At 42.2% G+C, this 17087-nt stretch overlaps 1 protein-coding gene and 1 long non-coding RNA gene across 2 annotated transcripts in view; one reads left to right on the top strand and one right to left on the bottom strand.

The window, feature by feature from the left end:
• The first annotated feature begins 14700 nt into the window (after nt 1-14700).
• LOC111492311 overlaps nt 14701-17087 on the top strand; it is a 25466-nt gene continuing 23079 nt past the window's right edge. The window contains exon 1 of the long non-coding RNA XR_002719847.1: nt 14701-14712. This is a non-coding gene — a long non-coding RNA (uncharacterized LOC111492311). The remainder of the gene's footprint in view (nt 14713-17087) is intronic.
• Nucleotides 16479-17087, bottom strand: part of LOC111492309 (histone-lysine N-methyltransferase SUVR4-like) — a 19878-nt gene continuing 19269 nt past the window's right edge. Inside the window, exon 9 of the mRNA XM_023141605.1 lies at nt 16479-16619. The gene's annotated coding sequence lies outside the window, so the exon portion shown is untranslated. The remainder of the gene's footprint in view (nt 16620-17087) is intronic.

The following is a 17087-nucleotide window of genomic DNA, read 5'->3' as shown; positions in this document are numbered from 1 at the left end:
AGCATGCAAGAGAGTAACAACAACGGCTCACAATATATAACCTTGGGCAGGGAGAAATTGACAACTAGTCATATCCCCCTGTACTGAGGCATTTTATGTCTGGCAGGCCTAGACATGATTTTTTTGAAACGTCATACTCCCTAGAAACACAAAAGTAAAATACTAGAACATGGAAAGACATAAAGGTTTTGGCTTGTCATGGGCATGTAGCCATGGGCAACACGCCTTGGACGAGCATGACTGTGACATTCTCCCCCACCTAATTGGTTGACTTCTCTCTCAACTGACTACTTTCAAACCTGGCGATGTGGGTGGGGGCGGAGTCCAGATCTTCGGCGCGTTCCTAGCTGGTTTCCTCCGTAGGGAGATTCTTCCATTTGACAAGGAATTCACGAATCTTTCGTACAGGTCTTCCTATCTTCCTAACTCTGTCGGCTAGGATCTCCTTTATTTCTTTGGTGTCTCTTTGTTTCAGATAGATGCTCGGTCTCGTGATTACATTTCGCTGGTCATCGTCTGGATCAGGATGATAGGGCTTCAAGTTGCTCATATGAATTATTGGGTGAATTTTCATCCATGTGGGTAGCGCAACTCTGTAGGAAGTAGCCCCGATCTTTTTAAGGACTTCAACTGGGACTTCATATTTTTGAACTAGTCTCTGGTCCTTTCTACTACGGAATCTGACTAGTTCTAGTCTCAACTTGATGAGGACTTGGTCTCCTGCTCGGAATTGGAGGGGGCGACGTTTCTTGTCTGCCCACTTCTTCATATGTTTGGAAGCTTTCTCCAAATATGCCTGGGCTATATCTGTTGCATGCTTCTATTCTTTGGTGAAATTTTGAGCTTAAAGGTTTTTTTCTACATAAGGATAATCAATAATATGGGGCAAAGCCGGCTGTCGTCCACTTACAATTTCAAAGGGGCTCTTTCCTGCAGACGAACTTGTCTGACAATTGAAACAGAATTGGATGACATCTAGCAGTTGTATCCAGTTCTTCTAGCGAGCGTCAACGAAGTGAAGTAAGTACTCTTCGAGCAAGCAGTTGAACCGTTCTGTATGTCCATCGGTTTGAGGATGATAGCTCAAGGAGATGTTTAAAGTCATTCCTAAGAAGGTGAATAACTCGGTCCAGAATGTGCCGATGAATTTACCATCCCTATTGCTGATGATGCTCGATGGAATGCCCCATAACTTTACAATGTGTTTGAAAAATAATTGGGCTGTTAGTTCAGCTGAGCATAGTTTGGGGGTGAGAACGAACGTCGTGTATTTCGAGAACCGATCTACGACAACCAAGATGGCATCATATTCCCCGACTTTTGGGAAGTGTTATGAAGTCTAGAGACACACTTTTCCAAGGTCTTGTTGGCATGGGTAGAGGTTCCAAGAGCCCCGAGACTTTGGCTTTCTTGACTTTGTCCAATTGTAGATGAGGCACGTCTTGGTGTACTGCATGATGTCGTCTTGCATATTTGGCCAGAAGTACTCTTTTTGATTAAGGCATATGTTCGTTGCCACCCAGGGTGTCCGACCCATAAGGTATCATGACATTCCTGAATGAGCTTCTTCCTCAATTTCCTGTTCTTGGAACGTATAATCTGTTTCCTTTTGTCATTAGAAGGTCTCTCTCGACACAAAACTGTCGTGTCTTCCCAGCTTTGGCTAGTTCAACAACGACTTTGGCCGATGGGTCTTTATGTAAATGTTCTTTGATGATGCCACTCATCGATCCATCGATCTTACTTGAGTGAATATGGGCTAACATGCACAGTGTCACGGTCATGCTCGTCCAGGGCGTGTTGCCCATGGCCGCATGCCTATGGCAAGCCAAACCCTTGTCATGTCTTTTCATTCTAGTGTTTTTACTTCTATAGTTCTAGGGCGTATGACGCCTCAAAAATATCATGTCTAGGCCTGCCAGACATGAAATGTCTCAAAATGTACTATAGGGGGATATGACTAGTTGTCAACTTCTCCCTACCCAAGGTTATATATGCTAAGCCGTTGTTATCTCTCTCTTGCTTGCTTATATAACGTCTCTTTCAAAAATCTCTCTTTCTAAAATCTCTCTCTACCCTCGTTTTCCAAAACCTTCTTTTAAAACCGAGGCTAGAGGCTCGATCATACGTCGCTTGGCCGTAGGAGACGCAAGTACAAATTGGCTCAGCTCACTTGTCGTTGGAAAGTGAGTGCCGCACAATCGCTAGTCCGCTGCCCTTAAGAGTGCGATTGTGTCAAGTGGTATCAGAGCTTTGTTAGCTCCGTGACTCAGTAAAGACCGAAACCATGTCGACGACAAAGTCGACACCCAAAGCACAAGCCGACCGGCTTACGCTAATAGAGGAGGAAATGCTGTTCCTCAAAGAAGTCCCTGACACCCTCCGCTTCCTGGAAGCACGGGTGACCGAATTGAGTGAGAAAGTCGTAGGAATCGACGCAATGGGCAACCGCCTGGATGGGTTGCCAATCGCAGAATTGATGTTTCGAGTGACCTCGCTCGAAGAAAGAGTTGCTCCTACGAGCAGCCCAAAACCATCTGGTAGTCCGGATAGCTCTGTCGCGCACAAGGAGGGACGTGGCGAAGAGTTCGACGTGCTACAAAATACAATGATGAGCTTGTTCAATGGACTAGCTGATGAGTTCAGAACAACAATCGATGACATCCAAGAAAGGATGGCCTCCATGGGCACTCGAATTGAAGTGACCATGAAAGCCGTGGAGAACGTCACGGCTGGACAAACAAATACAGGGTCCAACAAACTAAGATTCCCAGAACCTAGAGCCTTTAAAGGGAATCGGGACGCCAAAGAGTTAGAAAACTTCATCTTTGATGTCGAACAGTACTTCAAAGCCACAACGGCTTGTACTGACGACAAGAAGGTGACCGTAGCTTCGATGTATCTCACAGACGACGCCAAACTGTGGTGGCGTACGAAGGTGCAAGACATCGAGGATGGATTGTGCACCATTGACTCGTGGGAGGACCTTAAGAAAGAGTTGAGGGACCAGTTCCTCCCCGAAAACGCAGGACATTTAGCAATGGAAAAGCTAGTAGCCCTGAAACACACTGGAAGCATACGAGACTATGTCAGACAGTTCTCAACCCTGATGCTCGATATCAGGGGCACATCAGAGAAGGACAAGGTGTTCTTCTTTATAAATGGGTTGCAACCGTGGGCCAAAACAAAGCTACACGAGAACAAGGTCCAAACCCTAGCCGCCGCAATGGCCTGTGCCGAGAGACTCCTGGACTATGGGAACGAAGCGGGATCCCAAAGGAGAATAACACCAGCCCCAAACACTGGTGGCAAGCCATACAAACCACCAAGTCATCAAAATGGAAGCCCCAACAGGCCGAACGGAGGTAACGACAGACCAAGCGGATGGACGGATAGACCTCCACAGAATAACCAAGCAGGGACATCTCGAGGACCTTACCATCAAAGGAACCACCCGACGACGCCGTTACAATGCATGCTCTGTAAAGGTCCCCACAAGGTATCTTACTATCCTCATCGGGCCTCTCTCACTGCGCTCCAAGTGTCCATTCAAGAGTGCAATGACGCAAAGGTTGAGACTATGCTTGACAAGAAGGAAGATCAAGACAATCCCCGAATGGGCGCACTTAAATTCTTGTCAGCTCTCCAACGGAAGGTCGAACCGAAGGAGATAGTAGAGAAAGGACTCATGTTCGTAGATGCGACAATAAATTTCCAACCGAATAGGAGCACTCTGATAGATTCAGGAGCGACCCACAACTTTATCGCTGATCAAGAAGCCCGAAGATTAGGACTCACTATAGGAAGGGACCCGGGAAAAATGAAAGCTGTCAACTCTGAGGCCTTGCCTATTGTGGGAGTTTCCAAAAGAGTCCCCTTTAAAATAGGGGATTGGACAGGAGAGCTAGATCTTGTCGTAGCTCGCATGGACGACTTTGACGTGGTACTTGGGATGGAGTTCCTCCTAGAACACAAAGTTATCCCAATGCCGCTGGCAAAGTGCTTAGTGATCACTGACCGCAACCCCACAGTAATACCTGCAAGCATCAAGCAACCAGGTAATCTTCGAATGATCTCGGCCATACAATTGAAAAAGGGACTCGCACGAGAGGAACCTACATTTATGGCCATACCATTGATGGAAGTAACAACCACCGAAGAAACTGTCCCAAATGAAATCAATGAGGTACTAAACGACTATGCTGACATAATGCCAGAGAGCTTACCCCAAACATTACCACCTCGTCGAGGCATTGATCACGAAATCGAACTCATCCCCGGAGTTAAACCGCCAGCGAAGAACGCATACCGGATGGCTCCGCCCGAGCTAGCCGAATTAAGGAAACAACTGGATGAGTTGCTGAAGGCGGGATTCATCCGCCCGGCAAAGGCACCCTATGGAGCCCCCGTACTGTTCCAGAAGAAGAAGGATGGGACGTTGCGTCTGTGTATAGATTATAGAGCCTTAAACAAGGTGACGGTACGCAACAAATATCCACTGCCGATAATATCCGACTTGTTCGACCAACTTCACGGGGCCAAGTACTTCACGAAGTTGGACTTACGATCAGGGTATTACCAAGTACGTATTGCCGAAGGGGACGAGCCCAAGACGACGTGCGTAACAAGATATGGGGCCTTCGAATTCCTAGTAATGCCCTTTGGCTTGACAAACGCTCCAGCTACTTTCTGCACGTTGATGAACCAAGTTTTCTACGAATACTTGGATCAGTTTGTCATAGTATACCTCGACGACATAGTGGTTTACAGCACAACCCTAGAGGAACACAAAGTGCACTTGAAGCTGGTGTTCGACAAGCTGCGACAAAACCAACTGTATGTCAAGAAAGAGAAATGTGCATTCGCACAAACATGCATCAACTTCCTTGGACATGTCGTCAGATGTGGACAGATTAGTATGGATAGCGATAAGATAAAAGCTATCCAAGAATGGAAGGTTCCTACTTCCGTATCCGATTTGCGGTCCTTCTTAGGATTAGCCAACTACTATAGGCGGTTCGTCGAAGGGTTTTCACGACGAGCCGCCCCATTGACAGAGCTGTTGAAGAAAGACCACACTTGGTCGTGGTCAGATGATTGTCAAATGGCCTTTGAAGATCTGAAAACAACCATGACGAGGGGTCCTGTCCTCGGATTGGTAGATGTTACAAAGCCATTTGAAATAGAAACAGACGCTTCCGACTTTGCCCTAGGTGGGGTCCTTATTCAAGAAGGCCACCCCATCGCTTTCGAAAGTCGAAAACTCAATGACGCCGAACGTAGATACACTGTCTCCGAAAAAGAAATGCTGGCAGTAGTCCATTGCCTTCGAGTCTGGAGACAATATCTCTTGGGATCACAGTTCGTAGTGAAGACGGATAACAGCGCCATTTGCCACTTCTTTGATCAACCAAAATTGACGGCAAAACAAGCCCGGTGGCAGGAGTCGTTGGCTGAATTCGACTTCAAGTTCGAACACAAAGCAGGGAAGAGTAATCAAGCAGCCGATGCACTGAGTCGGAAGGGCGAACATGCGGCCCTGTGCATGTTAGCCCATATTCACTCAAGTAAGATCGATGGATCGATGCGCGACATCATCAAGGAACATTTACATAAAGACCCATCGGCCAAAGCCGTCGTCGAACTAGCTAAAGCTGGGAAAACACGACAGTTTTGGGTTGAGGGAGACCTTCTGATGACAAAAGGAAACAGGTTGTATGTCCCAAGAACGGGAGAACTGAGGAAGAAGCTCATTCAGGAATGTCATGATACCTTATGGGCCGGACACCCCGGGTGGCAAAGAACATACGCTCTAATAAAGAAAGGGTACTTTTGGCCAAACATGCGAGACGACATCATGCAATACACCAAGACGTGCCTCATCTGTCAACAGGACAAAGTCGAGAAAGCCAAAGTCTCAGGACTCTTGGAACCTCTACCTGTGCCGACACGACCCTGGGAAAGTGTATCTCTGGACTTCATAACACACCTCCCAAAAGTCGGGGACTATGATGCTATCTTGGTTATCGTAGACCGATTCTCAAAATATGCGACGTTCATCCCCACTCCCAAATTATGCTCGGCCGAACTCACAGCTCAACTATTTTTCAAACACATTGTAAAGTTATGGGGTATTCCGTCGAGCATCATCAGTGATCGGGATGGCAGATTCATTGAGACATTCTGGACCGAGTTATTCGCCTTCTTGGGAACAACCTTAAACATCTCCTCGAGTTACCACCCTCAAACCGATGGTCAGACAGAACGGTTCAATTGCTTGCTCGAAGAATACTTACGTCACTTCGTCGACGCTCGCCAGAAGAACTGGATACAACTGTTAGATGTCGCCCAATTTTACTTCAATTGTCAAACCAGCTCGTCTACGGGAAAGAGTCCCTTTGAAATTGTAAGTGGACGACAACCGGCCTTACCCCACATTATCGATCATCCTTATGCAGGGAAAAACCCTCAAGCTCACAACTTCACAAGAGAATGGAAGCAGACAACAGATATAGCCCGAGCATATTTAGAAAAGGCTTCCAAGCATATGAAAAAGTGGGCAGACAAGAAGCGTCGCCCCCTTCAATTCCGAGCAGGAGATCAAGTCCTCATCAAGCTGAAACCAGAACAGATCAGATTTAGCAGCCGAAAGGACCAGAGACTAGTTCGCAAGTATGAAGGCCCGGTTGAAGTCCTTAAAAAGATCGGGACTACCTCCTACCGAGTTGCATTCCCCACATGGATGAAAATCCACCCAGTAATTCATGTGAGCAACCTGAAGCCATACCACCCTGACCCAGAAGACGACCAACGAAATGCAACCACAAGACCGAGCATCGATCTGAGGCAAAAAGAAACAAAAGAAGTAGAGGAGATCCTCGCCGACAGGGTTAGGAAGATAGGACGACCTGTACGGACGATTCGTGAATTCCTTGTCAAATGGAAGAATCTCCCTACAGAGGAAACCAGCTGGGAACGCGCCGAAGACCTGAAATCCGCAGCCACCCACATCGCCAGGTTTGAAAGTAGTCGGTTGACGGGGTCGTCAACCAATTAAGTGGGGGAGGATGTCACGGTCATGCTCGTCCAGGGCGTGTTGCCCATGGCCGCATGCCTATGGCAAGCCAAACCCTTGTCATGTCTTTTCATTCTAGTGTTTTTACTTCTATAGTTCTAGGGCGTATGACGCCTCAAAAATATCATGTCTAGGCCTGCCAGACATGAAATGTCTCAAAATGTACTATAGGGGGATATGACTAGTTGTCAACTTCTCCCTACCCAAGGTTATATATGCTAAGCCGTTGTTATCTCTCTCTTGCTTGCTTATATAACGTCTCTTTCAAAAATCTCTCTTTCTAAAATCTCTCTCTACCCTCGTTTTCCAAAACCTTCTTTTAAAACCGAGGCTAGAGGCTCGATCATACGTCGCTTGGCCGTAGGCGACGCAAGTACAAATTGGCTCAGCTCACTTGTCGTTGGAAAGTGAGTGCCGCACAATCGCTAGTCCGCTGCCCTTAAGAGTGCGATTGTGTCACACAGGGCTGCTTGGTTACTTTTTTCTACTTTGTGTTCGAATTTGAAGTCGAATTCAGCCAATGACTCCTGCCACCGGGCTTGTTTTGCCGTCAATTTCGGTTGATCGAAGAAGTGAAAAATGACATTGTTATCCGTCTTCACTACGAATTGTGATCCCAAGAGGTACTGTCTCCAGACTCGTAGGCAATGAATGGGCCACAGCCAGTATTTCTTTTTCGGAGACAGTGTACCTCCTTTCAGCATCATTGAGCTTTTGACTTTCATAGGCGATGGGGTGACCTTCTTGAATAAGGACACCGCCTAGGGAAAAGTCGGAAGCATCCCTCTATTTCAAACGGTTTAGTAACATCTACTAATCCGAGGACAGGACCCTTCGTCATGGTTGCCTTCAGATCTTCAAAGGTCATTTGACATTCATTTAACCACGACCAAGGGTGGTCTTGATAACTTTTAAAAGTAGAGTCATATCAAGTCTTTTTGTATTTAATATGGTACTCGTATTCACCATTTTTTCATTATTTACCCTATTTATTCTACCTAGTGAGCATGAAATCGTTTATTGCGGTCCAACATGAAAAAAATATGATTTTTCATAAATTGATCTTAATTGTACATTTAATTGAGTTATGTGGTAAAATTTCATACATTTATGCTGAGCCATGAGAGAGTAGCAAATTTGGAAATAAATGGGGGATGACATGGAAATTTTAAATTCATATAGCATACAAGTGGGTCATTGATTACCCAATGAATAACATCCTATTGAACAACTTATTCATTTTCAGCCCTAAAGGCCCAATGAGTGGACAACTTTGCTCAATACAAAAGGAAAAGGAAAACCAAGAGAGAGAGCCACACTTTGGGAGAAAAATCGAATTACACAATAGCAGCCTCTGCTGTAGTGAAATGTTGTGAAATCAGAGAAGAAGAAAAAAACCCTAATCCAACAGCTGTTGACGCAGAAGGAAAAGGAGACCAAGAGACCAACAAGGAGAGACCAACAAGGATTGATCAGGGCAAAGAGGTGGACGTGAGAGCTCAAGAGAAGGGAACTTCCTTGACGAACGACAACAAACTGGGATAACTCTCTATTTCCTTATTCTCTTTTCTTATTCCATCAATTTTACATGATGAAGATGTGGATTCATCTGTTTAATTCAGTTTGTATGGAGAGCTAAACTTAATAGGGGAGGCGAGAGAGTTTTATATAGTTTAAGTATGTTGACGGTATGATTTTAGTTTATTAAAGAGTTGTTAATGATTTACATGTATGTTTAATTAGCTACTTTACATATATAGTTCTCTTATTCGGGAGAAGAGAGGGAGCAATGAAATCCTTTTTAATACTCTAGTTCCATAGCAAGGAGACTTGAAGGGTAATAGAAGGGTTAGAAATAATTCTTCTTCTATAGCCTAGTTAATAGAAATTACAACGATTATGGCAATAATCACCATTCATAACCCTTGGAAGTGGGCTTGAGAATCTATTAAAAGGAACTAAAATCTATCACAAAATTCAACAACCTATCTATTTAATCTCTCTTAGCTGAACCTTCCTCATTAGAGTTGATTTTCTCATTATTTTCGATTTTTCGACAGCAGTGACACTCTGTTTTAGTTTTGTTTAAATAGTTAAAATCTCCAACACTCATTCGAATGTTACCTAAAAACTTACTTAATTTTCATCGATAAAATTAACCAAAACGATAGATTCCCTGTGAAATCGACAATTTACTTATTGTTTGCTACTTGTGATAGTGTATACTTACACTTATTCTTGTGAATTTTACATCATTTTATTATATACATCCACAAGCGATCAGGTCTTTCTTCAGAAGTTCTGTTAATGGGGCGGCTCGTCGTGAAAACCCTTCGACGAACCGCCTATAATAGTTTACCAATCCTAGAAAGGATCGCACATCGGATAGTGAAGTAGGGATTTTTCACTCTTCGATAGCTTTTATCTTATCGTTATACTGATTTGTCCACAGCTGATGACATGTCCAAGGAAGTTGATACATGTTTGTGCGAAGACACATTTTTCTTTCTTGACGTACAGCTGATTCTGCCACAGCTTGTCAAACACTAGCTTCAAGTGCACCTTGTGCTGCATATAACTTGATGGTATTAATATATGCGGAAGCAATTTGGATCTTAGGCACTTTTAGAACATCAATTATAGTAAATAACTAGCATGTTCATAAGTATAAAAACTTAATGAATTTGAATACTAACCTTTTGTAGTTCAAATTCCTTTTTCCTCACGAACCGGTTTTGAACCACCACTAGTGTCTTCTCCACTATCCTCCAGCCTTAGAATGAGATTGTGGAATCCAGTGAGTGACTAAACTTGGGAGGGATTTAGTATATATGAAGAGAGAGCTTCTGAGAATTTTCTCAAGGTCTTTTTCAAGGAAGAAGGCCTTTCATGTACCATGATTACTCTATTTAAAGAGTTATGTTTGTATGTTCATGCAAATTTGAGACCACCAAATTTTGACACTCAAAATTCCACTCAAACTTGTGGGGTTTATTTGGCAAGCATGCAAGTTTGGTTAAACCAAATTTTGTCACCTCAAGATTCCACTAACATAGATTTTTCCATTAAATGAAGTGAACATTTTGACTTTCTTAATTTTAATTCAACAATTAATTTGAATAATTAATTTCAAATTAAAGTAACATTAAATGATTAATTAAACTATTTAATTAATATTTAATATTAATTCAAATGTCAATCTCAATCAATTCCGACACATAATTGATTAAGATATTTAAATCTTATTTAAATATCTTGAATTCTCTCTTTTTGTTTAATTCGTAAATAAAACAAAAATGCAGTTAAATATATCGTATATATGTAGCGCATATTCCCTAATTTGAATTCGAGCACTTCGAACTCACTCGTCACACTGTTCAATGGTTTAGTCCAATATGAGCTAGCAGAGGGACCTAATGGACCTATAGATCATGGGCTCCAACGATCCAAGATTAACTAGTTAAACTCATTAACCTTGTTAACCAACATTCGTTAACTACTAGAACACTCCACTATAGCCTAGTAGTTGCACTCCCCTCACTATAGATATATTTCTGTCCATTTGATATAACCATGATTAGTAAGTCGATCCTTCACAGGTTGTTCGTAACTAGAGCTGGGTCAATTAGCCATTTTACCCCTGAAGTTACTTCTTGTTCCTTATGTTCCACTGATTCTCTTATGAATAATTGGTTTGTGCTCCAACCAGTAAACCAAATCCCTCTCAGGCCAATGAGTGGGTGGGGCCCCTTGTTCAAGACCTGGAGTCAGTACTTAAGAGAACTACCTCTCTTCTATCCCTAAAAGTGGGTAGGAGCGAAATCCATCTTGCACCCCACGTCCCCAGCTATTCACCCAATCTTACCCCTGAAATGGGAGGCCTATTGAGTCGGCGAACTCGAGACACTCTCACCCATGCAAATCTAAGGATAATTCCGAATGAACAGGAGTTCATGGTTAGCTCAGGATTAAGATCGAGTTACCTAGGTCATCGAATGAAAAGAAAATCAATCTCAACAGAAAACGACATTATAAAGAGAGAGTGGTTTTCTTCATGGTCCGATCTTATGCAATACTCATTGCATAGGACGCCCCCACTCACATGTCTCCACATGTACAATTTAGTGATCACATTGTTTATATCATATACAAAAGTGGGTCGCATCCATAGTGTCCCCAGAATAAGGTACTCAGCCTTATCCTTATACTATAGATCATTTTGACTATATACTTGAACTTGATCCACTTTTATGTCTCTACATATAGTTCAAGTAATCATACTATAGCCAGAGTGTTCTTAGTTTATTGGATTTAGATTAATGATCGTAAAGTTCACTTTATTTAATAACAATCTTTACTGAATAAACATCAATAATAACTTTATTGAAAATAGAATATGTCTTTGTTTACAAATTATGAGTTTTAAGACATAAAACCCAACATAACTATGTCGTCGAGGTATACTACGACAAACTGATCCAAGTATTCGTGGAAAACCTGGTTCATTAATGTGTAGAACGTAGCTGGGGCGTTTGTCAAACCAAAGGGCATTACTAGGAATTCAAAAGCCCCATATCTTGTTACACACGTCGTCTTGGGCTCGTCCCCTTCGGCGATACGTACTTGGTAGTACCCTGATTGTAAGTCTAACTTCGTGAAGTATTTGGCCCCATGAAGCTGGTTAAACAAATTAGATATTATTGGCAGTGGGTATTTTTTGCGTACCGTCACCTTGTTTAAGGCTCTATAATCGATGCACAGACGCAACGTCCCATCCTTCTTTTTCTGAAATAGTACGGGGGCTTCGTATGGTGCCTTTGCTGGGCGGATGAATCCTGCCGTCAACAACTCATCTAGTTGTTTCCTCAATTCGGCTAGCTCAGGGGAAGCCATCCGGTATGTGTTCTTTGCTGGGGGTTTAACCCCGGGGAGGAGTTCAATTTTGTGATCGATGCCTTGACGAGGTGATAGTGTTTGTGGTAAGCTCTCTGGCATTATGTCAACATAACTATCTAGTACACCTGGATTTCGCTTGGAACAATTTCCTCAATGGTCATTTCTTCCATCAGGGGTATAACCATAAATGTAGGTTTCTCTCGCACGAGTCCTCTTTTCAATTGTATGGCCGAGATCATTCTAAGATTACCTGGTTGTTTGATGCTTGCAGGTATCACTGTGGGGCTATGGTAGGTGATCACCAGGCATTTCGCCAGTGGCATTGGGATAACTTTGTGTTCTAGGAGGAATTCCATCCCAAATACCACGTCGAAGTCATCCATGCGAACTACGACAAGGTCCATTTCTCCTGTCCAGGTCCCCAATTTGAAGGGGACTCCTTTAGAAACTCCCACATTAGGCAAGACCTCGGAGTTGACAACTTTCATTTTTCCAGGGTCCTTTTCTATGGTGAGGCCCAATCTTCGTGCTTCTTGGTCAGCGATGAAGTTGTGGGTCGCACCCGAGTCTATCAAGGTGCTCTTGCTTGGTTGGGAGTTTATTGTTGCATCTACGAACATGAGCCCTTTCTCTATTATCTCCTTTGGGTCGACCTTCCGTTGGAGGGCTGATAAGAATTTAAGCGTACCCATTCGAGGGTTGTCCTAATCTTCCCTCCTGTCTGGCGTAGTCTCGACTCCTATGTCATTTCTCTCTTGAATGGACACTTGGAATGCACTGAGAGAGTCCCGATGAGGACAGTAGGACAGTCTGTGGGGACCTTTACACAACATGCATTGTAAAGGTGTCGTTAGGTAGTTCTTTTGAGGGTAAGGTCCTCGAGAAGTTCCCACTTGGTTATTTTGAGGAGGTCTATCTGTCCACCCACTTGGTCTGTCATTACTTCCATTTAGTCTATTGGGGCCTTCATTTCGATGACCTGGTGGTCTATATGTTATGCCCCCAGTGTTTGGGGCCAGTGTCATTTTTCTTTGGAAACTCACTTCATTCCCAAAGTCTAGGAGTCTCTCGGCGCTGACAATTGCAGTAGCTAGATCTTGAACCTTTTTCTCATGTATTTTTGTTTTGGCCCACGGTTGTAACCCATTTATAAAGAAGAATACCTTGTCCTTCTCTAATGTGCCCTTGATATCTAGCGTTAGGGTCGAGAACTTTCTGACATAGTCCCTTATGCTTCCAGTTTGTTTCAGGTTTATTAGTTTTTCCATTGCCATGTGTTCTACGTTTTCGGAGAAGAATTGGTCTCTCAACTCTCTCTTGAGGTCTTCCCACGAGTTGATGGTGCACAATCCATTCTCGATGTCTTGCACCTTTGTACGCCATCAAAGTTTTGCATCGTCTATGAGATGCATTGAAGCTACTGTCACTTTTATGTCGTCGGTACAAGCCGTTGTGGCTTTGAAGTACTGTTCGACATCAAAGATGAAGTTCTCCAACTCTTTGGCGTCCCGGTTCCCTTTGAAGGGTCTGGGGTCTGGGAACTTTAGCTTGTTGGATCATGTATTAGTTTGCCCAGCCGTGACGTTCTCCACGGCTTTCATTGTCACCCCAATTCGGGTGTTCACGTCGGCCATCCTTTCTTGAATGGCATTGATCGTTGTTCTGAGTTCGTCAGCTAATCCTTCGAACAAACTCATTATTGTATTTTGTAGCACATCGAAGTCTTCGCCACATCCCTCCTTGTGCGTGACAGAGCTATCGAGGCTACCAAAAGGTCTTGAGCTGCTCGTAGGAGCAACTCTTTTATCGAGCGAGGCCACTCGAAACATTAGTTCTGCGATTGACAACCCATCCAGACGGTTGGTCATTGCGTCGATTTGTGCGACTTTTCCATTCTATTCTGTCACCCGTTCTTCTAGGAAGCAGATGGTGTCAGGGACTTCTTTGAGGAGCAAAATTTCCTCCTCTATTAAAGTAAGCCAGTCGACTTGAGATTTGGTTGTCGACTTTGTCGTCGACATGTTTTCTGTCTTTGCTATGTCACGGAGCTAACAAAGCTCTGATACCACTTGTCACAATCGCACTCTTGATGGCAGTGGACTTGCGATTGTGCGGCACTCACTTTCCAACGACAGGTGAGTTAAGCCAATTTGTTCTTGCATCGCCTACGGCCAAGCGCGTATGCTCGAGCATCTGGCCTCGGTTTAAGAGAAGGTTTTAGAAAATGAGGACAGAGAGAGATTTTTGAAAGAGACGTTATATATGCAAGCAAGAGAGTAACAACAACGACTTACAATATATGACCTTGGGTAGGGAGAAGTTGACAACTAGTCATATCCCCCTATAGTACATTAGGCATTTCATGTCTAGTAGGCCTAGACATGATTTTTTTGAAACGTCATACTCCCTAAAAATACAAAAGTAAAACACTAGAACATGGAAAAACATAAAGGGTTTGGCTTGTCATGGTCATGCGGCTGTGGGCAACACGCCTTGGACGAGCATGATCGTGACATCATGCTCCCCATGAACATCTCATCATCATACTATGTGCGTCCGTACTCATCGTCTCTGGGAAAGTAGCCCTTTGCTTATGAACATACAACATCCATGAGGTCTCTCTAATTTCCATCTTATCATCTCTTCTGACACAACCCTCTAGTCTCTGTAGGAAGATGTGGATTTATTTTCTAAAACACAAGTCAGATGTGTTTGCCACCTTTAAGAAGTGAAAACCTGAAGTTGAAAACCAGACTGACTTGAAGACTTGAAGATCAAATGCTTGAGGTCTGACAATGGAGGAGAGTACGACAAGTCAGAATTCAAAGAATTGTGTGCAATTGAGGAAATTAGATTAATGAGGATAGTTTCCGATAAAGCAAAATAAAATAGTGTTGCTGAAAGAATGAACAAAACATTGAATGAACGGACAAGGAGTATGAGGATTCATTCTAAATTACTAGCAACATTTTGAGTTGATGCTATAAATATAGCAATCTACTTAATCAATAGAGGGCCGTCAGTGCCCTAGAAGTTCAAGTTGTCAGGAGAAGTATGAACAGGAAAAGAACTCAAATATTCTCACTTGAGAAGTTTTGGCTGCACTACGTATGTTTGTGTTGATCTAGAGAAGAGTGATAAGCTTGATGCTAAGCCTATGAAGTGCTACCTTATAGGCTATGATTCTGACATTGTGACGTGGCTTTTGAAAAAAAATGTCCTATACAAGGACAGAGAGAAGAAAGGTTCCGGGACAAAAAATCAAGTGAGAGTTGAGGTTGAGTTGTAGAACAATTCACATAGTGATGTTGTAGTAGATACTCGAGAAACTTCTGAGATTGTTGCTAAGTAACTAGAGGTGGAGCAAGTGACACCTGAGTAGGTGTTGAGAGGATTATCTAGAACTATCCGACTACCAGATAGGTATGTACCTTCATTACACTATCTGTTATGGCTGATAAAGAGGAACCAGAACTCTTTGATGCCCTATAGTTGGAGGATACAACCAAGTGGGAGCAAACCATGGATGATGAGATGAGTTGGATGTCTAGGCTTCAAAATTGTGTTGCTCATTCATCTACGAAGGTTGAGTACGTGACAATAGATGAGGCTAAAAAGGAGATGATATTGATGATAGACTATCTAGAATAATTAGGCAAGAAGCAGCGCGAGAAGATTCTTCATATAAATAGTTAGAGACAAAACACATCAGAAGACGATACCATTTCACTCGCATGTTAGTAGAAGATGATTGAGGTTATGGGTATGGTGCAATGAAGACGTTAATAGTTGTTTGAGAATGAAATTCTTAGCTAACTGAATTAGTTTCCAAGTAGGAGAATTGTTGGGTTATGGATCATGCAGCTTACTTATAGCTTATTCAATTGATAGAGTAAAATGCAGATAGAGAGATAGCTTATTCAATTGGTATAGTAAAAAGTAGATAGAGATATATATTGTAGATGGTTATATCTGACAAATTTATATATAGTAAGCTGAATCATATATATACCTCTTAGTCATTCCTTTGCTAAAAAAAAAATAAGTTATCAATATAAAACTTTAACCAAAATTCTTTGGGTGAATTGTTGAAAAAAAAATGTTAGGCCTTGTATTGATCAAAGTTTCATGAGGCTATCCATAGGATCAAAGCGAGGATGCAATAAAGCAGATAAAAAAGTTATGCGTGTGCGTAGAGAACTAAAGTCTGTCATAGCAATGCCCTCACCCTTGTCGTGTTGAGGGAAGAGATGATAAATGATAACGAATTAAAACGTGTTCTGTGTCGAGGAGTGAGATAAATTAATTATATTTATTTATTTTTAATATAATCTATGTAATTAATTATTCATTTTGGTAAAAGTTTATTTACTTGAGAATAAATGTTAAAATTGATTGGAACACTAACCGCAATTATTTGATTCACAAATATTCTATTCTCAAACATAAACAAAACAAAACTTTAAATCAAACGACTTCTCACGAGTAAAAAAAAAAAAAAAAGTACTTGGCACGTGTGGCCCACACACTAACCAAATGTTGGGATTCGGTTGATTGGCAATTGATATCCTTTTTGGTTGGGTGTGGAAAAAAAAGCATACTCCAAGCTAGAGTTCCAAACACCCAAAACCTTGATGGTTCACAAAACCTAATTGCACTTATATCATGTTAATGTGAGACCAAATATGGAAGAATTATACACATTCTACACAATAGACTTAAATATATATATTAGCAAGATTAAAATAAAGGAATAAAGGTGGAAAAAAAACTATAATAATCGCTTGCATTCAAGTTTGTGCTTAACACTTAGAACATTTATAATCAATCCTTAATAACTTCACTCACTACCAAACCACCCTCCAAGGTCTTGGTTTCAACATTTAAAAAAAAACACTGTTTTGAAACTCACCTTTTTGGACCAATTGGGCTGAACAAAATAGTGGCATATTCTGTGAAAAAGGAAAATTCTTCGATAGTTTCCTTGAATCATTGTTTCTAGCAACAACTTGGCGTAAAAAATGCTCTTTCTTGTAAAGATTTTGCAATACCACATCTCAGATCCCTTAGATTATTTTTATTTAATCTTTTTTTTTTTTTTTTTTTTTTTTTTTTT

The sequence above is a fragment of the Cucurbita maxima genome, unplaced genomic scaffold (genome assembly GCF_002738345.1).
Source record: "Cucurbita maxima cultivar Rimu unplaced genomic scaffold, Cmax_1.0 Cma_Scf00017, whole genome shotgun sequence".
NCBI classification, from domain to species: domain Eukaryota; kingdom Viridiplantae; phylum Streptophyta; class Magnoliopsida; order Cucurbitales; family Cucurbitaceae; genus Cucurbita; species Cucurbita maxima.
This window is presented reverse-complemented; position numbering and strand designations above follow the sequence as displayed.